This window comes from Silene latifolia, chromosome Y (genome assembly GCF_048544455.1).
Source record: "Silene latifolia isolate original U9 population chromosome Y, ASM4854445v1, whole genome shotgun sequence".
NCBI classification, from domain to species: domain Eukaryota; kingdom Viridiplantae; phylum Streptophyta; class Magnoliopsida; order Caryophyllales; family Caryophyllaceae; genus Silene; species Silene latifolia.
In genome coordinates this window covers 265,313,650-265,332,353 of record NC_133538.1, presented here as the reverse complement: position 1 = coordinate 265,332,353, position 18,704 = coordinate 265,313,650, and the positions used below count along the sequence as shown (strand labels likewise).

Sequence of the window (18,704 nt, the reverse complement as noted above, 5' to 3'; positions counted from 1 at the left end):
AACATTCGTTAATATTGAACATGCTAGAAGCCCATTTACATACACAAGCACTGAACTTGATCCGCCATTGACTAACCGTAACAAAATGTTAATTCTTTTATCTCGGTTTGTGAGTATTTTCGTTATTTATGAGCAGTTTGGTTTTGCCTTTACAGTTATTGAAAGAACTAGAAGCTCCGGTCGAGTACATTGTACTTCCCACATTTGCTTATGAGCACAAAATATTTGTCGGTCCATTTTCTAAAAAATTTCCCCGTGCGCAAATATGGGTGGCTCCTAGGCAATGGAGCTGGCCTCTGAATCTACCACTTGAGTTTTTCGGCATATTTCGCTCGAAAACTTTGCAAGATGAGGATCTATCAACCCCATGGTCAAATGAAATTGAACAGAGAGTTCTGAGTTCACCAGAAGTTGGTAACTTACATTTTATAAACTTTGCTCAAAAGTAGATCTGATAGTTAGTAGTTAGTACAGTGGTGGAACCTGATGTTTTCTCTCTTTTTCACACACTCAAGGTATCGGGCCATACGTAGAAGTAGCCTTCTACCACAAGGCTTCAAGATCCCTTCTGGTTACCGATGCTGTGATCTTTGTCCCACGGCAACCCCCTCAATATATCAGTAAAGAGTCCTTAATAGCAGCTGCAAAGAATGGTTTGGCGGTAAAAATTCTTACTAAAGGAAAAGAAGTTCCAGATGGACCAGTCATTGACAATTCAATGAACCGCCAAAAAGGTACTTCTTTAAGTCATCAGTCTGTAATATTATCATATCATCAATAATGGTTTTGTGTACGTAGACCTGTCAAATAGGCCGGGTTTGGTTATTCGGGTCAAATATGGGTAGGTCCACACTGGTTGGAGCTTAGAAACAATAAAACAAGTTAAAATACATTCTCACGCCTTTTTTCTTCTCCATTTTATAAAAATATATATTTTGCTCATTATTTTTTTACTATTATTACACGAATTGGTTGGGTCCGATATTAACAGGCCTACCTTATGTTGGTTCTTGCAGGATGGGAAAGAATGGTTCTTCAAATCCTGTTCCTTGGACCATTAAATTTGCTAGAACCAAATGCGACCTTTGCTCAGATGTCACAGAAATTGATCGTCTCCCCTATTGTGAAAACGTTGGTCTTCAGCAAAGTTCCTGAAAAGGTATGGCAATAGCCAGTAATCTTCATATGCTTATTCGACATCCTCCTTAGTTTGTAAATTGTTTGATGCTGCAACATGAAACTGTGTTAACTTCAGATTTATGTCATGACTTTTGGATCTTGTAGTGAAGTGCCAACTTCCGATTTAGGTCATATGCTCTCAAAGTTAGGGCTGTCACCTTCTTGTCGTATGAGGTAGTCTGGAGTTTAAAGAGTGTTGTTGTTATGCTCAAGTCCAACCTAACATGAGAGCGAGTGAATGACTCTTGTTATATTTTTATGGGTCCGTAGTTCCGTACCATACCCTTACAGTCCCTATTCCCTAACATATGATAGCTACTTAGCTAGCAAACCGCGTACACCTAGTTTGCACCGTTTATGTTTGACCCACAAAGGCATACTAACCAATAGTTCCAGGAGGTTCGGAGGCTCCATGAGTTAATTATTATTTTATGTTTATACCAACTGAGTAAACCGATATGGGCTCTTTCCCTTTCTCGTCTCCTAATCTCCTTATCGTTCACCTCTTTTCTTTTCATTTTTTTCTTCATAATTCACCTTGCTCTTTTTCATTATGTTTGTGTAAACTGATTTCTTAGGTAAGAGATTGGACTGATCGTATAGATAAAGACTGGAAATTCAAGAGGATAATCCCTTTCTCGTCTCCTAATCTCCTTATCGTTCACCTCTTTTCTTTTCATTTTTTTCTTCATAATTCACCTTGCTCTTTTTCATTATGTTTGTGTAAACTGAATTCTTAGGTAAGAGATTGGACTGATCGTATAGATAAAGACTGGAAATTCAAGAGGATAATCCCTGCACATTTCGAAGCTCTTGTAAAGGCAGGCAAGTCGGAGTTTTTAGCAGCATTTGCTTTTCTAGATGAGCTGTTGGGTGAACGCTACGTTCTTCAGCCTTCACTTTCTCTCTTCTTCGCTTCATTCATGGGAAATGCAGCCTCTTATTTCCCTCCTGACGATATGAAGACGTTATCCTCCCTTGATCAATTCTTAGTCTCTGTAGGAGCCGTGAAGAAGACGGTTTCGGGGAAGAAGATATGAAACATGTCTTTTCTTGTATACTACTGGCAATTGTGATTATATACATGAAAAGAATTTTTTTTTTTTGGCAGCCATAAAGATAAGTTTCTTACCCAATTGCCAAGTTTAAACAGAATTTAAGAAATCCAAGATATGTGAATAATAGGCCTCGGTTTTCGAGTGAGGGAAAATATTAGGAAGTGGGAGTGGATGCATGGAATTAGCCACCCGGAGGAAGGGGAGTGGGATGAATGAAGATGATGTTATCGCTGAGGCCAGAGAATTATACAAACCAGGTTAATTCGCTTTGGAGCATGCCTGGAACATACTAAAACATTATGAAAAATGGAAAATAGCAATTTCTCCATGCGCTAATGTGAGTTATGAGAACATTTCAAGTCGAGTTGATGGTAACGAAAGAAGTAACAGTAGCGGGAAAAGAGTACGCCTTGAGGGTGAAGAGTACTCTACACCCATCTCTCTTGATGGCGAAACTATGGGTACTAAACGACCTGAAGGTGTCAAAGTTGCGAAGAGAAATAGAGGGAAGAAGAAGGTTGATGGTAGTACTTCTGGAGTTGATTATAATAATCAAGCCGAAGTTAATAAGATGAAAGTAATGTGGACTGAAACAACCGCCCGGGAGCATGACATTCAACAACGTAAGCTGGAGGTTGACGAAGCGAGGATTCAGTTACATCGAGAAAAGATGGAGTTTAATGAACGAAGAGAAGCAAAAATGAAAAAGGAAAACGATTTTAATGCGCTTCAACAATTACTCAGGCAAACCAATTTGCCTCCCGAACTTGAAGATTATAAGCAAGAGTTGCTATAATTATTTAAGCGTCATTAATTATGTTATCAATGTATCTGACAAAATTTTATCTTTTTTCTTAGAGCATCTTCAATGGTAAGCTAGTTGCTACTAGCTTACCTTTGCCACATAAGATTTTCAAGCTAGAATATTTTTATGTAATTGCTAAATCACGCGCATCAATTTACTCAATCCCGCGCTTTTTATCTCTTTTTTCCATCAATACCCTTCATTGAAAAAAAAAGCAAAAAAAAAAACCACAACTCCCAACCACCGACACCCATGTCCAGTGTCCACCCTCCCCCTCCCACAGCACGACCACCCTCCGCCGGAGCCGACCACCTGCCCCCTAGCAGTGACCTTCATTCCATTCCCAGCCTCCGCCGTCGACCCAACACTGTCACCTTTGCACCATCGTGGCCTCGATCCCAAAATCGCAAGCGACAATTAAACCCTAAACGTACCAAACCTTCGCCGTCAACATCAAAATCGAGATCTAAGCATACCAGATTTGCAACTAACGACGTCACAGATCATTATCAAGGAGAATTAGTGTGATCGGAAGAGCGTCGACATCAGAGTTGTCGTCGGAGGTACACCGACGTAGGAGTTAGTGTGATTTGTTATCTACAACAAACGACATCGTGGGTCGCTGGCTCGCGGTGGGTGTTCTAACGCGGTAGGTAGTGGTCGGCTCTAGGAGGAGTGAGGGTGGCTGGTGCAGGGGAGCAAGGTGAGAGAGGGTCGTCCAGTGATTGGGAAGGAACGAAAGGGATTCATTGGTTTTTGGTTTTTGATTCTCTTTGTGGCAGGGAGAAATGGGAGGGGTATAATTGGAATAAAGAGAGAAATGCGCGGGATTTAAGTAAAATTATGCGCGGGATTTAGCACATCCCTATTTTTAAGCTACAAACTACTACAATGATAAGTTACTAGCTTAGTGTTGTGGCTTAAATAGACCATATGTCAACTACCTTCTGATACCCGTCGTGAGGTGTCAAAAATAAATTTATAATCTCCAATTACAACTATAGCTAGAGGCAGTCGGGTCGAACCACAGAGAGGCAGACGTAATTTATAGTTGTTTAAATTCGGTCTAAGGTAACAATAAAGTGGGGGGTTGATTGGATTTGGTGTACAACTAATAGCAGTAAAAGAAATGTAAGCTAATGAAATATATGAAATCAAGTATAAAAAGAGGTACTAGGATGGTCGGTTCGTTATAGTTTCGGCGGCAGCATACTAAACAGGTCTAAATCAAACACATGAGGCGGGAAATAAAGAGGTCCTCTCGGTCCACTCTTAATCGATCTCGCTATAGGTCCCTAATATCACTAATACTAAATTTCGTCCTGAAAAGTGACTACGGTCTAAACTTTACCTATCTTTCGATCTCAGCATAGTTTAGTCATTTTAATTGGTGATCTAACAATTGTCCCTATCTCTCGATCTAATGGGTCAGTCAAATCCTAAACATTCAACTAGTCGTGTGCACTCGATTCATCGAATAAAGAATTAAAACAATTAAAACGAAAATAAAACCTCACGTGGTCAGTCGATCGACCAGGTATGGCAGTCGATCGACCAACACGCGAATCAGGCCGTGTTCATTATATTGCCGCCTACACTATAATTCCCCCACATCCTAGCACAAACTATTTAGCTACTCATGCTAAGGGCGATAACAGCAATAAAACTAATAAGATAGACAGAAGAATTCATGCTTGAAACGCTAAAATAAGCAATTAACAAAAGATGGCAATTCGGCTTGGGAACTGATCTAGCAATTCGACAACTATGAACGAAAATAAAATAACAGAATAAAACCAGAGAGTACCGTGTGAATTGCGAAGGAAAAGAACAAAGCCGAATGGCCAAGTCAATTGTATTCAATACCGAAAGTAATCTCGAACCCTAATTATTTCTAAAGAACTATATGTAAAACTTTATGTAAATTTCTGAATGATTCTCTGTCGAACTAGGTTACGTTATATAGAAAGTATACGTAACATAATTCCTAAACCTAATAACTCATGGGCTTGATAAATCTCGATCTTTTAATTCTCGTCTGGGATAGCGGCTTGGTCGATCGACTAAGAGTGGCGGTCGATCGACTGAGTAGCAGTGTACAGTAGCCTCTAGAACCCGATGGTTGGTCGATCGACTGCTTTAGCTGCTACTTGACTTCTATAATCTCGTGGATTTGTCTTTTGGGCCTTGGATTGCGCACCAAGCTCGTTCCTTAAACGAATACTTCACGTCCAATGCAATGCAGGATACTCGGGGACGGATTTAGCTCGATTTCCGCTGGATTCTTCACATTTCTGTAATAATGTACAAAAATGCGGAAGTAGACGAGAATAGGGAGAAATGTAGCATAAACTACATGAATGAGCTCTGAAATACGTGTAAAATGGGATGTAAAACATCATATGAAAGACACGCATCAAACTTCCCCAAACCAAACCCTTGTTTGTCCCCAAGCAAGAACTAGACTTGATCTAATGACCTAATGGAACGAGTTCAATCTCAGAGCGAATTACAACATGTAAAGCCTAAACCAATTTAATGCAATAACTAACAATCAATTAGTAATGCGAATCATGCAAACGAGTTATAAGGTCGTTAAAAACTGTTGAACCGTCAACCATAGAGACTTATCAAATTGGACTCTCACGGGTCGCTCATATCACACATAAGCACAGGTGATTATATAAGAGGATAGAAAGAATTCATTTTGTAAAGACTCTCACCTAACTACGACCTATAAGAACATGCCTGCAGTCTAATATGAAAATAATCTCTACAACCGTACATATGCATTCCAACCAAACAGATGACCATGACACATGCCGAGGTATATATGGATATGTGAGGTATGGGTAAGAAGAGGCAAAACGTTTTATGGAAATGAGGAAGTACAGGTGATCAAGCTAGTACCAAAACGGAACCATATGGCAACATCCAACTTCTTGCTCAAAATCAAATGAAACGGTGCTATAGCAAGCACAACTCTCACAATCTTCAGGTATAAAAGTAATCAACTAACTCCCCATAGGATATGAATAATACATGGGAGCAAAAATCGCCATAAGATAAAGCTTGAATTATGCGAAATTGATTTCTTTTCTTTCTCTCGAACCTCAGTCGATCGACCTATGATGCCAGTACAGAACCTCTTTTTTTTTTCTTTTTTCGAATTTTTTTTTCCTTTCCTTTCTTTCATTTCATCTTCCCAACAAAATCTCAAATAAGAGCAATTGGCTACCAAAAAAAACGAAGTAACAATCCCAAGAACATGGACTACTAGCTTGACGAAGGACAGGCTAAATGTAGGATGTAGTAATGGGACAAAAAGGCTATTTTTGGCAGTGTGGAGCTTATGGGCAAAACGAAAAAAGGGAAACCTCTACCACATGTGTCAACTAACCACAAACCGAATGCATACAGGTATTAAGTAGATTAAGTTCATATTTATGCAAATTGATTTGACATGTCTCATAAGGAGTACTACTCACATCCTAGATAAACTGGTCATAGATGTCACCAGTTATAGGCTCTAAATCTCAGAAATATGATGTAGTTTGCCAATTTTCAAAGTCAAGTCTCAAGTTCAGCAAGAAATTTAACGAAAACTCGTAGATATGCACTTATATGATTCTACTAATAACATGTTAATCGAGCAAGGCTTAGGCATAAACAAATGCAAATGCAATATCATCCTTGAAATACTACCGTTCCGACTCGACCTAAATGCTAAAATAAACGTGCATTTTATTTGAATTTTTTGAAATTTTTCAATTTTTTTGGATTTTTGAATTTTTGGTATACATATATAAAATGAAATAAACAATGCAAAACAGAATGTAAACGTGAATGCAAGCAAATGATATGCGACGCAAAACCCTTCCCCAAACCAAATCGCACAATGTCCCTATTGTGCAAAATCATGTAATGAAGAAAAAAGAAATGGGAATTTGCGAGAAAATAAACAAATAAAAATGACATGAAGTGGAACTCGGGAACTCACAAGACTTTGAGCGCAGCAAAGGAAACCTTCCCAAACCAGCGTAAGCTAGGAGGTTTCAGTAGCCAGCAGTGCTACTAATGAGTGCCTGAAAAGACAAACAAAAAACCACGCATAAATCGAGAAAGCAATGATGAAGCGGTATTATGTGCAAAATTGAGAAAAATAGAAGAAATAAATAAAATGACGGAAGATAAAGTGGAGTAGAAAACTCCCTCAATTCCGCAAATCGACCAAACACAGCAGGGGAGAGGTCGTAAACAGGTACAACAGTGCAGGTCGGTCGATCGACCACATCACTCAGTCGATCGACCGAGGTGAAAGGAACAGTAGCTCCTGGAAACTGCAGACCAGTCGATCGACTATATAGCCCAGTCGGTCGATTGACGATACTGCTATAACTTCTTATTTCTTCGTATTTGCTCGATTACTTGAGCTAAGGAGGTCTAAAAACCTGCAAATGCACAATAATACGCGCCCCAAAATTGCGCAAAACCCAAAATAAAGTCTAAAGCGTATAAAATCCTAAGCAAGCAAAATAAAATGCGAAGTTTCGCGCACACAAAAGCAATAAAAAATGTCTAACAAAAGCAAATAAAATGTTTGGAAAACATGTGATCAACTAGTAGTTGATCAAGAACGGCCACGGAATGGCCCACTTCGTCGTTCCCTGCTACTAGAGGTAGCCTCAACGGTGCTTATCTTATCAGCTGCACCCTTCTTAGCTTCCACGTCCGTATGGCTCAACGGATCAATACTTTCATCATCTCCCCAGTCAATGACCTCTTCAGACTCGTCAAAGTCCAAGTCGGACTCCCTTGCCTTGACCGGCTCATCATCAACTTCCTCATCGGTGGCATAGCTAAGGCAACCAAGACCTCCTCATGAAATGATTGGCTTTTTCGCAGCTAGGGTGACTTGCAGCTCTTCCTTCCCCAAACCAGCTCCTGTAGTATCAGAAATAGACAAATCTTCCTCCAATTTGCTCCCAATCTGGGGCGGAGGGGTTACAACAGGAATAGAGATAAGCATATCAGGAAGCACAAAGTACGATTTCTTGTCGAAACCGTATTACAAGTCACAGCCACATGGGGTCCTTTTTCTTAGCTTAATACTGGCAAAGACAATAGAATGCTTGCCCACTTTGAAGGTCAAGGTTCCTAGACCGACATCTATGATCGCACCAGCAGCAAGTGTGCGAAATGGCCTACCCAAAATAATGGGAATATGGGCATCCTCAGGCATGTCAAGTACAACGAAGTCGATGGGGAAGAAAAACTTTCCTATTTGGACAGAATGTCCTCTAAGACTCTATTGGGTGGACCGCAGATCGGTCACCATCATCATCGTCATATCTCCATCACTGAACCTAGTCAATTTGAGCTTCCTAGCAAGACTCAGAGGTATTACACTTATACTAGCTCCTAAGTCACATAATGCCTTCTCAATAGAGAAGGTACCTATATTGCAAGGAACAGAAAAGCTACCCGGGTCCTCTAGCTTATGAGGTGCAGTGTGAGACAAATAAGAGCATGACTCTTTGGTTAATGCGACAGTATTCACATTTTCAAGTGACTTTTTCTTAGACAAGAGTTGTTTCATGAATTTAGTATAGGCAGGCACTTGATTAACTAACTCAAGGAAGGGTACTTGTACATTCAAGCTACGAATAACTTTTTCAAATTTATTGAAAGATACCTGTTCCTTCGTCGGCACTAGTCTTTCCGGATATGGGGCTGTGAGAAGTAGCTTAGCCCTCTCCTCTAAATCCCGCATGCCGGTATCCGTGGACTTAGGCTGAAAGTCCACTACTTTCTCCTTGTTGAAGCTTGAACCCTCTTCAGACCGTCTCAAATGTGAACCATTGATCAACATTGGGTCGTACTTGAGAGCGGGATCGACCCATCAAGACTCGGGTCTTTCCCAATATTTTCGGGATCACGTCGTGCCCCGAAACAAATGATCCCTCAAGTTGTCGGGCATCGGAGGACGAAAAATCTCACTATCGCCAGCGATCTCGGTCGATCGACCAGGTGATGTCGATCGATCGACCGAGTTGAACAGACCGAAGCTTCAGAACCCGCACTTCGATCGATCGACCGGGTATGTCAGTCGATCGACTAATATACCTGGTAGACGCCTTTTTCTTTCCTTTGCTCGTTCCAGCTTTGTTTTGACTCGGTTTTGCCTCATCTTTTGCAGCATCATCCTCGACCATAGCAGGCCCCTCCAGGGTGGACCCACTCTTCAATGTTATGGCATTTAGGGTCTCTTTCTGGTCAGTTTGAGTCGGTAAGTGTCCCGGAGCTCGAGTGGTACTCTTGCTAGCCAATTGGGAAATTTGGCTCTCTAGCATCTTCACACCGACCTCTCTAGCTTGGGACTCCTTCAGCAATAAGTTCTTCAACTCAGTGAACTCGGAATTTTGGGATTGTTGCTGCTGCGGCACATAGGGAGGTTTTTGATATGGCTGCTTATGTGGAGGCACATAGGCTTGCTGCTGCTGCTGTTGTGGAGGTTGAGTCGGATCAGGACATTCTGGCTACTCCACCTCAAGTTGGGGTGGACATTCGGCTCATAGTACGTGTTTGTCTGCCTATAGTGTTGAAAGGCAGCACAAGACTCAAAGGGGACAGAACAATTCTCTGAGACATGCCCCTCAGCTCCACATCTTCTAAAAACGAAAGGACCGTCTGAAACAGCATTAACATGGTATATCCCACCTTTTGAAGCTCCTCCCAATTCATATTTGTCAAACCTTGCAGGTGAGAGCTTCTAGTGCGAACAGAGGAAGATTCAAGACCCTCCTCCGGTTTCCTCTCGAATTCCCATATTCAAATTATGAGTGGCCAAATCATCAATGATCTTCCACCCCTTAGTCTCTCCCATGTTCTCAAGAAATCGGCCATTGGGTCGCAAATCCAAAATAGCCCTCTGATCGTCATACAACCCATTATAGAACTGATTGCAAAGACTCCATTTTTCGAACCCATGGTGCGGTATGGTTCGCACCATTTTCTTGAAACGGACCCATGCTTCATGAAAGTTCTCATCAGGCCCCTGTTTAAAGCTCGTGATCTGAGCTCTAATGGCATTAGTCTTCGAGGCAGAGAAGTACTTTTTGTAGAATGCCAGGGCTAAGGAATTCTAGTCAGTGATCCCATGAGCTGAGCGGATCCGGATCTCTATACCACTCTCTTGCAAAGATCACGAAGGGAGAAAATGAACATGGTCTCCTTGATCCGGTCTTGGGTCACACCGGTCGGCGGGGGTATAGAGCAGGAATAATCAATAAAAATCTCCATATGCTTGGCTGCATCTTCATTTCGGCTCCCCCCGAATCGGTTTCTCTCAACCAGGTTAATATAGGAAGGCTTTGGCTCGAATTTTCTCGCCTCCCAGTAGTTCGAATCCTTTGTAGAAATTCGCACTGTCGGCTCTGAGTGACTAGCAATGGTTGCTTCTTCACCATGACTGGAATTTCGGAGAAGTGACTGTCTCACCAAGAAAATTGAAGCGAGAGATGTAGGTGGATCTTCTTCAATAACGTTCTCGTAGTAGCTTGACAGAGTAGTACTCGGCTCTTCCTCTCGTCGATAATACCCTTTGTGATCGTCTCAACTCGCGCAAGGATTTCTCGATCTCGGGATTGAATGGTATTAGTTCACCACCCCGTGACTGCGCATAAGAAGAAACTACAAAAAGAATATAAGAAAAGTTTAAGGAACGGAAGTCCCTTAAACTACGTAAAGACTAAATAAAAACAACTAAAAATTAGAACAATTGCCTCCCGAACGGCGCGCAAAATTTGATACCCGTCGTGAGGTGTCAAAAATAAATTTATAATCTCCAACTACAACTATAGCTAGCGGCAATGGGTCGAACCACGAGAGGCGGATTTAATTTCTAGTTGTTTAAATTCGGTCTAAGGTAACAATAAAGTGGGGGTTGATTGGATTTGGTCTACAACTAATAGCAAAAAAAAGAAATGTAAGCTAATGAAATATATGAAATCAAGTATAAAAGAGGTACTAGGATGGTCGGTTCGTTATAGTTTCGGCGACAAAGATACTAAACAGTCTAAATCAAACACATGAGGCGGGAAATAAAGAGGTCCTCTCGGTCCACTCTTAACAAATAGCATCTTTCGATCTCGTTATAGGTCCCTAATATCACTAATACTAACTTTCGTCCTGAAAAGTGACTACGGTCTAAACTTTACCTATCTTTCGATCTCAGCATAGTTTAGTCATTTTAATTGGTGATCTAACAATTGTCCCTATCTCTCGATCTAATGGGTCAGTCAAATCCTAAACATTCAACTAGTCGTGTGCACTCGATTTGTCGAATAAAGAATTAAAACAATTAAAACGAAAATAAAACCTCACGTGGTCAGTCGATCGACCAGGTATGGCAGTCGATCGACCAACACGCGAATCAGGCCGTGTTCATTATATTGCCGCCTACACTATAATTCTCCTACATCCTACCACAAACTATTTAGCTACTCATGCTAAGGGCGATAACAGCAATAAAACTAATAAGATAGACAGAAGAATTCATGCTTGAAACGGTAAAATAAACAATTAACAAAAGATGGCAATTCGGCTTGGGAACTGATCTAGCAATTCGACAACTATGAACGAAAATAAAATAACAGAATAAAACCAGAGAGTACCGTGTGAATTGCGAAGGAAAAGAGCAAAGCCGAATGGCAAAGTGAATTGTATTCAAAGCCGAAAGTAATCTCGAACCCTAATTATTTCTAAAGAACTATATGTAAAACTTTATGTAAATTTCTGAATGATTCTCTGTCGAACTAGGTTACGTTATATAGAAAGTATACGTAACATAATTCCTAAACCTAATAACACATGGGCTTGATAAATCTCGATCTTTTAATTCTCGTCTGGGATAGCGGCTTGGTCGATCGACTAAGAGTGGCGGTCGATCGACTGAGTAGCAGTGTACAGTAGCCTCTGGAACCCGATGGTTGGTCGATCGACTGAAGGTAGTGGTCGATCGACTGCTTTAGCTGCTACTTGGCTTCTATAATCTCGTGGATTTGTCTTTTGGGCCTTGGATTGCGCACCAAGCTCATTCCTTAAGCGAATACTTCACGTCCAATGCAATGCAGGATGCTCGGGAACGGATTTAGCTCGATTTCCGCTGGATTCTTCACATTTCTGCAATAATGTACAAAAATGCGGAAGTAGACGGGAATAGGGAGAAATGTAGCATAAACTACATGAATGAGCTCTGAAATGCGTGTAAAATGGGATGTAAAACATCATATGAAAGACACGCATCACCTTCCACAACACCCTTTTAATTAATACATTTACTTATTTTACCTAGAAAATAAAAATTAAAAATATTCAAATGTTGTTTTAATTGGTAGATTTTTTCTTTTAGGCCCATTTGAGCTACTAGCTCCATGGAGCTACTAGCTCAATTTAATCTAGTACATGTAAAGTGCTCCAATGGTTAAGCAAGTAGCTTAGAAACTTTTTTATTTGCAAGCAAGTCCTTTTGCTTAACCATTGGAGATGCTCTTATCCAATCTTATAATTTTATCCCCATCTCTTACACACAATCTTATCATTATCTTTATCTCTTACACACAATCTTAACCTTATCTTTATCTCTTACACACAATCTTATCATTATCCTTATCTCTTACACACAATCTCAACCTTATCCTTATCTCATCCTTATCTCCTACACACAATCTTATTCAACGGTCAAGATCAAAGAACTGAGGTATCAATCCAACGGCATAAAAAAAGAATATTATCTATAAATAGAACAATACTCTACCACTACACATCTCTCATATATTAATATAAATCCAACGGCATAAAAAAAGAATATTATCTATAAATAGAACAATACTCTACCACTACTGATACAATTCTGGTTGTTAATAGCAAGAAGGAGAGTCGAACTCGGGTCTACTCAATAGACAGGCAAATCTCTGCATAGGAGTCCTAATCATACTAGATAAATGAGTCGAGTAGTCCGGTTCGACTAGGATGCAAGTTAGCTAGGGGTAGTTAGTTAATTAAAATAAAGATGATTTCCATCATCCGTAGGAGTACTTGATTAAAATAATGACGATTTCTATCGTCATTAGAATTGCCTTAAGCATAGGACAGTAGGAGTATTATTTCCATTAGAACTATTCATTATTATTATTATAAATAGCTTAGGTTATATTAGGAATTAATTACAGAAGTTTAATATAGAAATCTCAGAAAACGATCAAGATTTGATCACAAAATCAGATTTGAACGGTCTTTCAAATCTCGTTTAAAACAACTATTGGAGTCGCTGTTTTAAGCATTTATTGACTTGAAACTAGACGGTTTTTAGTCAAATATCGTGGTAAGTAACTGACCTCGTCCCTCCAAACCGAGAGGCACGAGTTCGACTCCCTTCCACAACACTTTTTATTTTGTTCACGCTTCCGTACTCGTATCATCAGTGGTATCAGAGCTTCGGCTCCTGATCCTCTGTCACTATGGACGGTTACGACGAAGACAATCTAGTCAATAGAATTCGAGAAGTGTTGCGAACTCTGCCTGAGGGTGCTGGACGAATGCAGCCTCGCCGTGTGTTGCAGCAAGACGAATTCAAGATCACCGAATTGCCCGAATTCGGAGGAAGCACAAATCCGGAGGACTATCTCGACTGGGAAAGAAAAATCGAACGGAGGTTCGAATTTAAAGAGATAGATGACGAAAAGAGGTGCAAATATGCGGGTTCTAAAACTGAGTAGAAACGCATCCTTGTGGTACGAGAATCTTAAGGCGGATCGTGCTCGGGGAGGCAAAGAAAAGATGAATTTTTGGGAGTCACTCAAGCGCAAACTACGCAAGAGGTATATCCCAAACAATTACAGGATTGATTTATTCCGTAAATCCGCAGAATTAATGCAAGGGAGTATGAGTATTGCGGAGTATATTGCAGAATTCGAAAAGCTCGCTATGTTGTGTGAGGTCGATGAAATAGAAGAACAGAAGATGGCGCGATTCTGTCGAGGTTTAAACCGTTCTATTGCTATTGTTGTCGATTTGCAGAACTACTCATCCTTTGATATGCTTTGTAATTTAAGTTTGAGAGTTGAAGCCCAATCAAAGAACAACGAACTAACCGTCAAAGAACACTCCGCAATTTCTTCCATGGAATGACTTAAAGCACCCGAAATTACAACTGGTTCCAAAGAAGATTTAACTCGAAATCATCAATTAATCCAAATCCTCCGCCGAAAGACAAACAGGCTGCCGTACCCCAGGAGCAAAATTTATCCAAAGTGCGTTGCTTTAAGTGCCAGGGATTCGGTCATTTCAAGCATTCTTGTCCGAATAAGAGAATCGTCACGCTAAGGGAGGCTAATTCTTATCGAAATGAATTGAGTGATGAGCATATCGAAGAAGAAGGTTTATTTTTCACAAATGAAGAAAGCATCCAGGAGGATAATGAGGTTATTTTCAATGCCCCTATTTATGACACTACACTTGTCTTGCGTCGGACTTTGCAGGCCAAAACTGAGCCTATTGTGACCGAGCAGAGGGACCAACTCTTTCACACCAAGTGTCAAGTCGGGGATAAATGGTGCAGCATGATTATTGATGGTGGAAGTTGTACAAATGCAGCTTCTAGTGAGATGGTTTCGAAGCTAGATTTGCCAACCACAGCTCATCCCGAGTCTTATGCATTGCATTGGTTAAACGATGGTAAGAAGGTGCAAGTTTCAAAGCAAGTCCGTGTGTGCTTTGCGATGGGTCCTTATGAAGACGAAGTCTTATGTGATGTGGTTCCCATGGATGCTTGTCACATTCTTTTGGGCCGTCCTTGGCAGTATGATCGAGATGTGGTGCATAGAGGAAGGACCAATGATTACGAATTGCTGGATAGGGGGAAAAGGATCGTTCTAAAGCCTATGTCATCCGAGGCTACAAATACTATGCGTTCTGGTTGTAAGAAAAACTCAAGTCTCACCATGTTAGCAATAGAAAGCAAGCTTGAAAAGGATCTTGGCAAGGATGAGTTATGGAGCAGCTACATTGATTCCTCAATTGATTTCAATCGACCGCCTGTCTTTGATGACTATGGAGTTAAGGAAACGGCGGAGACGGATTCAAAGGCACCGTGTTGCTCACCAGCTCTTGGTGTCGGGTTAGGACTTCTTGGCTATGGCTATGAATACCTGGTTAACCCTAAGAAATTTCAAGAACATTCACATTCTCATTTGTTCGATTGGGCAGCAGCTAAGAAGGAATCATCATGTTCATTTTGTTTGATCGACCATGAAGTTCGTGATAAATTATCTATGCTTGTGCATGGAGGGTGGTGGGGTGGTTGGCATAAGAGGATTCTGAAATTGAGAAAAAGGAACGAGGCGTGGCTTGGCATCAAGGGTGATTCGTTCTTGTATGCGGATTTGTTGCTAGTGTTCGCCTGTTTACTGGTTGTATTAGTAGTCTTTGATCCCGGTGGGTTGAGTCTCCAAGAATTGAGGACAATTCCTTCTCAAGAGGGAGGGGATGATACAATTCTGGTTGTTAATAGCAAGAAGGAGAGTCGAACTCGGGTCTACTCAATAGACAAGCAAATCTCCGCATAGGAGTCCTAATCATACTAGATAAATGAGTCGAGTAGTCCGGTTCGACTAGGATGCAAGTTAGCTAGGGGTAGTTAGTTAATTAAAATAAAGATGATTTCCATCATCCGTAGGAGTACTTGATTAAAATAATGACGATTTCTATCGTCGGAGAATTGCCTTAAGCATAGGACAGTAGGAGTATTATTTCCATTAGAACTATTCATTATTATTAGTATAAATAGCTTAGGTTGTATTAGGAGTTAATTACAGAAGTTTAATATAGAAATCTCAGAAAACGATCAAGATTTGATCACAAAATCAGATTTGAACGGTCTTTCAAATCTCGTTTAAAACAACGATTGGCGTCGCTGTTTTAAGCATTTATTGACTTGAAACTCGGCGGTTTTTAGTCAAATATCGTGGTAAGTAACTGACCTCGTCCCTCCAAACCGAGAGGCACGAGTTCGACTCCCTTCCACAACATTTTTTATTTTGTTTACGCTTCCATACTCGTATCAACTACACACACTACAAGGATAACACGGCATAGTGACGGAACTGTAGGGACGGATGAAAATCCCGACACAAAACACGGGTTTGTGACGGACTTGTGACGGACTATCCGTCAGATACCGTCGCATGAATTTGGCGGGTTAACAAAAACAAGAGTGCCAAAGGCTATGACGTATTACCCGTCACAAAAGAGGAACTGACGGATAGTCCGTCACAAAAACAGTGATTTGCAACGGATATTCAGTCACAAGTCCCTCTTATGTGACGGATATTCCGTTACAAAGAAAAAGTAAACTTGTGACGGATATTCCGTCACATAGTCTATTAAAAACACGGGAATAGGATGGATTTGTGACGGATATTCCGTCACAAATTTACTTTTGCTGACACACGTCACTTCTTTCAGAGGGAATCTAAAAATTATTTATGTGACGGAATAAAGAGAAACTTGTGACGGATATTCCGTCACAAAAAGCAAAAAAACACGGGAATGGGACGGAATTTGTGACGGCTATTCCGTCACAAGTTTCCTTTTTCTGAAAAAACAAAGACGCGACCCCTTTACCTTTCTCATTTCCCCCAAATCAATTTCTCCAATTATTTACCCCCAAAACATCGACCACCACCATTGTTCACCCCATCAGCCACCGCCACCTGTCAAGACTGCCGACGCCGCACCTATTCCCGACGCCGCCGCCACCTTCCTGCCGCCGCACGCTGCCACCGCAATCGACCACCACCATTTTCAGTTTTAGTTAATTAGGTAATCTTTTCTTCTAATTATCTTTTTAAATTACTAATTATTATTTGAATTATGCTAATGACTCTAGGATAGTAGCCATTATTGTTGATGTAGTTATTTTTTATGTTGTTACAGTTGATGTTGTGTGTATTATTGTTGTTGATATTGTTAAAGTTAATATTTTAGTAGAATAGAGAATCCCGAATTTGCTAAAAATTCTGAAACAAATAAGGCAAATAGAAGGTCGGGATCGAAAGATGGGAAAGCATTAGCAACCCACACTCTTGGAAGGAAGAATGCAGTTTTGGCTTTCAAGGAATTGGTAAGTTCCCAAATTTATAAAATTTCTTATTTCATTTAAGAATTTATTTTTAGTGTATTTCATAACTTAGTTTCTCATAACAAAGAATTAACGATTATCGATCTATAATACGGAGTAATATTTTTTTCGTATAATTTTTTCAGGGCCCTGAAGCCATACCGTACCATCTCATTGAGAAGTCCAAGAAAGATAAGCATGGCAACTGGATTAACCCCGATGTAAGTTTCCTTAATCGATTTAATTAGAAAAAATGACAACCAAGGGCACTTGTCATGTCAATAGAGGCTAAATTAGCCTTCTTATGTTATTTTATAAATTAGTAAGGTATTATTCAATTTAAATTTTAACTAACACTTTTTTCCTACTTATTACTTTTTCAGGTTGGTTACCGTCGACTAATGAACCAGCCAATGCCCGAGGAAGTGCAACCAGATCCGCACGAGTCCTAGTATACTGCCAGTGGAGGCTATAATGAGAAGATACGCGCGTGGGGTATGGGGTCAGCGGCACCAGAGTTGTACGATCCTCCCGCTAAGAGGATTGCCCGTCACTCGGTTTCTTCTTACTCACCTAGTTTGCTTTCTCGAGTCACAATGGAAAATTCACAATTGCGAGAGCAAATCGGTAGGATGGATAGACAAATGATGACCCAAAAGCACAAAGAAGATAGCATGGAGGCGTTCTTGTTCGAGAAGTATGGATGAACTCCCCCCTCCCCCCTACGTGCTCAGGTGGCCCGCGTCCATTTCGTAGAGAGGATTTCACGGATGACGGTCATCCATTTGGTAGTCAACACGTCACCTGGATTAGGTAAATTCTTAGTTTCTTAAATAAAAATCAAATCTTGAACCTTGTTAGATTTGATGAAGTTTATGTAAACCACTAACTTATGTTAGATTTTATTTATAAAAGACAACCTTTATCTCTATGATTCGGTATTGGTGTTAGTTAAAACGTATTGTTGATTGGTTCCCGCGTTGCGGTTGACTTGACATAGATTCCCGCTTTGCGGTCGACGGGGTTGTGTGGTATATTGCAGGATTTACTGAAACAATGCTACGTGCATTGTGGCCAGCGGCAAACCTGCTGGTTTTTTTAAAAAATGCTGCTTCAATATGTGACGGATTAGCCGTCACAAATTCGTCATAAGTTTCCTCAATTTGTGACGGATAGTCCGTCACAAAATAGCTATTTGCAATGGATAATCCGTCACAAGAACAGACATTTGTGACGGCTAATCTGTCACAAACTTTCTTATTTTTGTGACGGGTGACACGTGTCATGTAAGATAAACTATGTGACGGATTATCCGTCACAAATCCGTCACAAGTGAATTTGTGACGGAATTGCAGTCACAAACGCACTTTTTGTGACCCATATACAGTGACGCCGGTTTGTGACGGGCAATCCGTCACAAACCCGCTTTTTGTAACGGGGAATGCTATATAGTGACGGATTTGTCTGTCACTATTCCGTGTTA

The 18,704-nt window shown here is 40.6% G+C and overlaps 1 long non-coding RNA gene and 1 other non-coding gene across 2 annotated transcripts; both read left to right on the top strand.

Moving 5' to 3' along the window:
- Positions 1-530: 530 nt before the first annotated feature.
- Positions 531-1,814, top strand: LOC141628698 (uncharacterized). Its single transcript, XR_012537177.1, has 3 exons — positions 531-734; positions 1,017-1,159; positions 1,758-1,814. It is a non-coding gene; the product is annotated as an uncharacterized LOC141628698 (long non-coding RNA).
- Positions 1,815-10,025: 8,211 nt separating this feature from the next.
- Positions 10,026-10,132, top strand: LOC141636192 (small nucleolar RNA R71). The gene has a single exon (XR_012540820.1). It is a non-coding gene; the product is annotated as a small nucleolar RNA R71 (small nucleolar RNA).
- Positions 10,133-18,704: the final 8,572 nt, after the last annotated feature.